Raw genomic sequence first — 8,720 nt, forward strand, 5'->3', positions numbered from 1 at the left:
GATTTGATCCCGGGATCATATATATATTTAGTTATAAAATTCTTTACTTTTCATTACTTATTTTCTCTAATTTAAAATTTGTATTAGTGTAAATGTAACGTTGACGTCAATACATAAACGATGAGTGGAGCGAGGATGAAAATTAAACATGAGAGAAATTTAAGCAAGAAAAAGGAAGTTCGACTAATGAATTAAAATATTTGTTTAAGAAATAAATTAAAATTCTAAGAGACTTAAACGGGGATATTAAAATTCCAATCTTTATTTATGAAGAAGATTAGTTTTCTGCACTCGTAGGTAGAGAAGCCAAACGTTTTACGATAAGATATTGCTAAATAATATCACAAGAAAAGAAATAAATACATATATTTTATTCATTTTTTAAGCACGTAAATATTTAATTTCGCTTAAAATTCTTATAAAATGTCGATATTTATACACATTTGGCTCTATACGAGGGTGGTGTTATTTAGTATGGACTTATATGGGAAAAATCCGTCCTTAAGTATTCGCTGGCGTTATACGAGGGAGGTGTTATTTAGGACTACTTTATAGGAGGAAGACCTATCCTCAAGTGTACTTTGGGACTTTACGTGTATAGCGTTATTTAGAGTGGCGATAAATCGACATTTGACAGAATTTTAGTTTTGTTTCATTCCATAAAAATTTTGCAAAATAAGTTTAAAAATATTAACTTTTCAGAAAGTATTTTAAACATTTAAATAATTATAAAATAATTTAAATTACGGCTTAAAACTTAAAAGTTTTATAGGAAAATAATTATTTAAAATTGTTATTATTTTTAATAAATTTTAAAGATGATTACAGTGTTTAATTTTTCGTGTTTGTTTTCGATTAATTATAATAATAAATTTTCATTTGTACTCTGAAATAAATGAAACAATTACGAAAACGACTTTTAATGGAATAATAATGAACTACCGGTTAATTACGCCATATTGGTCTCGCAGGCTTTCCTCTCGGCGACTGTTATTTGGGCTCTAAAATGGCAAATTTAAGCGCAAAAGTAATTAATTTTACGTGCGAAAACAAAACATAAGTTTGAATCTATCATTAGTTAATACATCTCGATAATCGTCATTATTTTGGGGAGTGGCGCTTCGCGTGCGTCAAGCGAAGCGACGACGCGACGCGCTGATTCCGTTAATTTTAAATCTTTAAATTAGTTTACTTTTTTAATGATTTATTTTTAAACGACAGTAGTTATAAGCGGGAAAAGCAATGCAAATTCTGTTCTTCGAACATGGGAAAAAGTACTTTCGGCGGTTATTATTTTACTAGAGTTATAAAGCCTGACTGACAGATAATTCATCATAATTATATACAGTTGCCAGATATCATTTCAGTCATATTTTATCAAATTTATTGTCTAAAAATATACATAAATCATCAACTAAATTGTGATAAATCTTTAAAAAATTGCTATTTTATTCAAATCTTTATGGTTTAAGTTTGTGTATGTTTGTCCAGAGTGACCCAAAAGTCGGTAAACCGATACTTAACGATTCAAACAGTCTCACTCTGTTGTAAGCGATTCTACTGATATTGACTTTTGAGCCACCGTCCTACCCGTATAAGTACAATAGAAATAACAAACGCAGGTGTTTATATGTGTACATACAATAGGGATATAACACAAAAATATAGTTGCCAGCTGGTGGCATTCAAAAGAAGCTAAACTATGAATAAACTGGGTAAAACGTGAGTCGTAGATTCCTCGAGGAAACAAAACAGACTGTTTTTATTTCCATCATGGATTATGCCAGCATCACAACAAGGGAGGAAAACAAAGTTCAATATATTCATGAATTTTTGATGCTCCGAACGCGACTCGAATCCGTATCCCTCTATGTGAGGAGCCCACTAATGGCCAAGTGGATGAAACCACCGAACACGTGCGGTTGGTCGCGGGTTCGGGTCAGACCAACAGACCAACCACGTGGAGTTTTTCAGGCTTTCTCCATTTATATAGTGCCTAAATAGGAGCCAATTTCCCATAGAAAGTCCTCCCTGGAGGCACATTGCTTGTGTTGCGTTGTCCTTATTCTATCGATCCGATCTCATCACAGTGGAAAATGAAATCTTTACCGACTCGTCGTGTACCATAGTTACAAAATCCAGCCAGATAATTCGATTTAGCGCCATCATCGGTTAGCCTCCGAAAATAACACTAAATCGACGGTAAATCGAACAACCTCAAACAATGAAAATTATATGCAATAATGAGTTTGAACTTTTAATTTTGCGTTTTTCAGTACGTGCGAATTAGTAAATACTGTATACAATTTTGCGCTGCAAACTATATTACCAACAATAAATCACGTAAACTTGAGACGTCTAACTTTAAATTAATATTTATGAGGTAGATCCATTCACAAGTATGTATCAGCACTTTTACGAGGATGGCGCTAATTAGAAGGGCGTTATATCGGAACTTATCTGAAGTAATTAAAAGGGAACTAATATTATTTAATCAGCCATTGCTTATAAATTGAAGAGAAACACTGGTTTTTTTAGTTTTACTTAAATTACCCATACTTAGAAGCAAAATCTCAATAAATTTCTTCACGACTTTTTGATACATCATTTAAATAAAATGTAAAATACAATAAAAACTGTAATTCTTATTATATTTTATTATAACTAAGTAAAGTCAAGTCGAATTGACATTAGACAATGTAATGAATGTTGTGATTCCCGTTCCTTTCACTAAACGACACTCGCATTTTCTTATTCATGTTATAAAGTGGCTTAGAAGACAAACAGAAGTGCTCGAAAACATTAGCGAAGTATCATAAAAAGATTTATTGATTCTTGTACAATTACCAAAGTTTACTGAGTAAATGCTAAACCGATACGGACGATCGCTCTGCAAATCCTCAGCTTCTAAAGATGTGCAAATTCTTTCCTCGACATAAAAATAATTTATATTTTAAAAAATATATAAAAATAATTTTTGAACTTTTTTTAATAATTAATAAAGTTTGAAAGATTTCGAATTAAGAATCAATATATTTTTATATCAAAATCTGAAACAGGAGTAGATAATGTATAAATTTTTATTGGGCTATATAATGGCTAATTAACTATAAGCAAGAAAGTAATTTGGCTAGAGGTTGGCGGTTAGGCCGCCATCTCTTGTTAATAATTAGAAATAAATTAGCTTTTAATTTAAAATATTCGGGAATAAAAGATTAGAGCGGAACTCGAACCCGCAACTTCTGCTTGCCTTACAGATGTGTTATTGTAGATAATTAACGTTAAAATCTTCAATCGAAGCCGGATTTAGACTTTTTCAGGCCCTAAGAAGTCCTCCTTCTTGCCAAATATGGCTTTAAATTTTCTATTAATGTTTCTAAGTTTATTATAATTTAAGAGTGAGGAAAAGGCCTCGTAGAGTACGGCTTAAATTGAAACTTGTTTAGCTTATTTGTAAATTTGAATCTGAAATCGTTTTTTAAATTTTAAAATATTAAAACTTCTTCAAGAATCACAAACTGCCGAAGGAAACTTAATATTATCCGAAAATTACATTAAAATATTAATTTTACAATTAATTTAATCTTGAAGAATAAAGCATAAAGCTGCAACGGTAAACACATTAAGAATTAACAGGACAGCTGGATTAATCGATTATACAAATATAAATAATAATCTTTTTAAATTACATTGAATTTCTATAGTAATAAAATTTTTAGTGTGAGTGCCCTTCAAGACGAAAATTGCTGCTAAAAACCACTCAAAAATTATGAATTTTATTTTCAAAACATGCTACAACTGTTAAACTTGCAACTATTGGAAGTTGTAAGTTCCTGACATTCGTTAAAACCAATCATAAAACGTAAAAAGTCAACGAATCAGTAAAAATGCAAAATCGCAGTATCCTGATGAAGAGTTTTTGATTTTGATGGATACGGCAGCAAAACATATGGGCGATCTATCAAGGACTTTGTGTAGAAAACTGTTCTCTATTTAGGTGTTGATATGTGGAAAAACCCGGAAAACTCCACGTGACCATCCTGAAAATCATGCCGAAACCACCTCTTGTGTTCGGTGGTTTTAACCGCTTCGACATTGGTGAGCCTTCAGAATCATATAGTGATGATACAAACAAATTTTATGCTTATTATATAACAGGCATAAATTTATAAATTTTCAAGCTTTTCTGCTGAAAAATTTGTTACTAAATTGCTGCAGAAGGTTTTATTTTTAGCTCCATACAATGTAATGTATAATGAACGACTAAAAATAACTTATTCAATATCGAACCTTTAAATAGTTCGATGGATCTAAAGAGTTTGACAAGTTTCCTTAATGAAGTAATTTGCTATTTTATTCGTTAATTAGTGAGGATCCTTTGATAAATGTTCATTTAGATAATTATATCAAAACGAACGAATTATATTATAATTGGCCAAATTACCTTTTCATTAAATTATAATCACGAACAATCGGTACATTAACCCCCAGCTTTACGACCTTTCTCTGTTAAGACAGGTAAATACTTATGATTACACAAAATCACACATTTAAATATCGTAGAATTTTGTCGGCCATTTCTGCGCTTTATTTTATGTAATGCATAACTTATTAACAGGAACGGAACTTGCATTTATGCCATTGAAGCAATGAGAAATCAGACTTCGATTTACGACGGTTTGTTTAAAACATTTCAAATGCCAATTACGTCGTAAATACGAGAGTTAAGTAGTGGCTTTAACTTTTCAACCAATCAGAGATGATCATTTATAACGTTGTTAAAGTATTGTAATCTATTGTATAATTCCATCACCGAAAAACTGCTTCAGGAAATGTTTTTAAGCTAACTTTATCTTATATTAAAAGTCATTAAAATATAACCTGGTTAACCGACTTTTGAACCATCCGCAATTTCGTGAGTATTACCTCTGTTCAAAATATGAGTTTAAAATGTGTGATTTTAAAATGTAATTACAAAACCCACACCTATATGGAACAATGGCTGCTCCAAGTGCGCGTGGTATACGTTTGAACGTGTTTTGCATAAGTTTTAGTTTTGTTCTAGCAAGTTTGTGTGGGTTATTCATAATTATCGTATTTAAGATAATGTGATCATTTAGAAAATCGTTCCATAAACTTTATGACTTATTTACATGTTAATATAATTTTCAGCATAAAATTTAAATCGGAGAAAGGAGTATAAAGCCATTATCTGGTGACTCATCAATCATTCAGAATGAATTAAAGGCAATTATCAATATTCATAAACATCACATCTGCTAATTTACTAATATGGCTACTGTATGTTACACGTGGAATATTACAAATAATGCTAAAGTTCTTATAAAATTATCAACTAAACTGCAAGTATATCCCAGAAACAGAAAAGTAAACATTTCTGTAAATGATAGAAACGTGACCACATAAGACTACAGCAGTAAGAACGTGGCTTTCACCTTTCTGATATATATATGAGGTATATCACGAAAGTCTCAGTGGCTTAATAATTTTTATTGCTTTTTGGATGATATCTATGTCATTTTTACTAAATTACACAATAGATTATTTATTAATGGAACAAAATTCTTCAATAAGTCACGAACAGGATTCAAACTTAAAAGTTTAGATTCGAATTTCAATAAATCTCGCTGATTTGTTTGCACTTTTTATACATATATATATTTAAAAGAAGAGACATAGAACTAATACAAGATAGAAATTATTTAAAATTAAATTTTTATTTGTATTTTATAAGTAACGCAAGAACTGATATCGTAATGGATTCGAGTTTGAACACAGTTTAGATCCACATAATCGGGGCATCATTCTTTTTCTCAACCATGTTAATTGATTATATTGGAATCTAATTGCCTGTCATGCTGTAAGTAACTGTATAACCTTATTTAAACTAACCGGCAGATATAACATTACTAATCAACCGTATAACCTTAATGTGCTGGTTATAATGGTTCTTTACGAATCTGTTATACAAGAATAACCTATCCTGGTGGGATATTCGAACTGGAAATCGATTTAAATTTTCACAATTTATCATCGATATGAGTTAGACAAATATGACTTTAATATCTACTAAATGTACTTTCTTCGTTGGATATAAGTGCCGTTGAGGTGTAAGTGTTCTAATGATGATAAACGTTACAATTAGAGGATTTGATCCCGGGATCTCGAAAATCGGGATCCCGACCACTTTTCAGTCCCAAAATTTTCGGGATTAAGTTTTCCTAATCCCGGGATTTTCGGGATTGACATCATTTTAAAAAAATTGCAAAATAGACTGCATGAAGCGAAACGTTCAGTGCCAGTGCTTTTAACAGAATTGCTTGCCTATCATTTTAATATAAAATACAAGAAATTTTATTCCAAGCAAGCAGCAGAAATTAACCAAGAGCGCTTGTGATGCTTGCTTGGAATAAAACTTCTTGTATTTTCAACTAAAATGATAGGCAAGCAGTTCTCACTGGGTTACTTGGTAATATACTTCATTTTTGTATTTTTGAATTTTCGCGGGCGCCAATCGATTTTCTGGCGCAGTCAAGAGCACTACTCAGTGCGTTTTACCTGTCAATGTGTCAGCCATCTTGTTTTGCCAGTGTGGTTAATATAGACCTGACGCTACTCGCTTAGGGGGGGTCGACCTTAGGTGAAAAGGTTATGACCCTCGCCTTGTCCGCGATCTGTCAGGATGATGCGAGAAAGTCTTTTTACGTTTCGGGGTAGTGGTTTGCTGAACGCTGAGAGACTCACACAGAGACCGAATTTACAAAATTAACGCGTTTATTTTTTGAAAAACATGCTTACAATGATCGAAACAATCGGGATTATAGCCTTTACTCCTACAATCCCGATCCGTGTCGACCGGACTGTTTTCTTCCATCCTCCCCGTGTCCTCGAAGCTTATAAGTATTTACTAACGATTCCTCCAACTTCCATCAACCTAAACGCGTTTTCTCTGCAGCTGCATATATGTGCAACAAATTGAGAAGCAGACTTGGTGATGAGACACTAGATGCGTTGTTATTTCTCAGATCATATTTTCGCAATTCAAATTAGAATGTTCCTATTAAATTAGTTTTCTTTATATTTAAGAAAAATGTGACTGATTAATATTATTTTTAAATACTTTTTCCTAAGAAACTTACTTTACTACCTACTTACTAGGTTGTTATATGAAAGTAGTCTATTTAGTCGATGTTAAGAGAGATTTTTGTGAATTTTCAACGTTTATTTGCATAGTTTGTTACATAAAAGTTTTTTCAATTTATGTGAGTTTAAAGAGATCTCAGTGATGCTTAAAAAAGAATAAATTTAACATGAAGACAGTGATTTTAAGTCTGGTTAGTCTGACTGTAAGTCTGATTAATTAGAGTGATTAAATTAACTAGGTGTATACCGTAAAATACGTTGATTTTTGTCTAAATTTTGATTTTTAATTTCTGTAAGATTTTCTTATTTTTTATTAACCCTCAATACCGAAATAATCCCGGGATCCCGGGATAGAATAAGTATAATCCCGAAATCCCGGGATTAGAAATAAGGACCGGGATCGAATTCCCTAGTTACAATGCTTGTTCTTGATTATCAATTGACTAATGTATTTCCAAAAATATGCCAATTCTTGGCATAAACTACTGTATATTAACTTAATTAATTTAATTATATAGTATTAGCTCATAAACAATCAGTTGACTAAAGTGTTTCTTTCTTTAATCACTTGTAGCATATACTTCCTCAAAATGCAATTCTTAAATGTAATTCTTCAATAATAAGTAGAATAAGGTACATTTTCTAATAATGAATAAGCGCTATAGAGCTAAGTCTTGATTAAATATAATTTAAAATGGTGGAAAATTGTTTAAAATCTCCATAACTTTCCAAGCGCCGAAAATATCTTTTACTGCACTTGTACTGTTGCATCCTCTCTTAGTTTTTTTTTTTTTAATATTAAAATGGATTCTATAAAGCTCTAAATATGTGATATCGATGACAGAAATTTCTAAATTTTTTCTCTAAATCACTTCATATATACCAATTCCGTAAAGAATGTCATCATCTATCAGTTGTGGGTTATGTACTTGGAGCGGTGGGCAGACTCTTGCTTATAGAAGTTTTTATAGCAATTTTTCAATAAAATCATCATGATTCTGTGGATAATATCATCATACGTCATCTATGTAGTGACTTTTTCTTCGAGAACTGCGATAACACATGTCCATATTCATTCATGTGACAGAAAGTTATGAAGTTAAGTTGATCGATTACTTGATAATAGTTCGAACCACTACGATGTTAAAATATCACCAATTTTGCAAAATTTTCAGCAATTTTCTCTGAAATATGCTGTATAGAAATTCGAAAATATGCATTGTTTTTCTTCGGCGGCTTATGACCCGTTGCCGGAACAATAAAGAGTATCGATCGCCGTATAAAAAAGCATAAAAACTGTAAAACTTGTATGTTTTATACAAGAATAAAAAAATTTATAGTACTTAAATGTGTTTAAGTTAAGTTAATTTAACACTGAACGATGAATAATTTGTTTTTTCTTCTTCAGCACGCTGAGCGATGTTGATAGCGGCTGAAGAATTTCGATTAAAAAATATGGCGGAAAATAAATTTATAATTAAAATTAGATGGTTTTTTAATTAATAAAACTCTTTCTCTCTTCCGAAATATATATATATATATATATATATATAATT

General features: G+C 31.3%; 2 protein-coding genes across 2 annotated transcripts in view; one reads left to right on the top strand and one right to left on the bottom strand.

Moving 5' to 3' along the window:
• Window positions 1-8,720, bottom strand: part of LOC111626452 (uncharacterized protein ZK1073.1-like) — a 66,932-nt gene that overhangs the window by 53,226 nt on the left and 4,986 nt on the right. The gene's annotated exons all lie outside the window — the stretch shown is intronic.
• The window catches only part of LOC111626462 (protein FAM184A-like), a 32,805-nt gene continuing 29,879 nt past the window's right edge, over window positions 5,795-8,720 (top strand). The window contains exon 1 of the mRNA XM_023369839.1: window positions 5,795-5,881. The gene's annotated coding sequence lies outside the window, so the exon portion shown is untranslated. The remainder of the gene's footprint in view (window positions 5,882-8,720) is intronic.

The sequence above is a fragment of the Centruroides sculpturatus genome, unplaced genomic scaffold (assembly GCF_000671375.1).
Source record: "Centruroides sculpturatus isolate CEXI.00-Female unplaced genomic scaffold, Cexi_2.0 scaffold313, whole genome shotgun sequence".
Classification (NCBI taxonomy): domain Eukaryota; kingdom Metazoa; phylum Arthropoda; class Arachnida; order Scorpiones; family Buthidae; genus Centruroides; species Centruroides sculpturatus.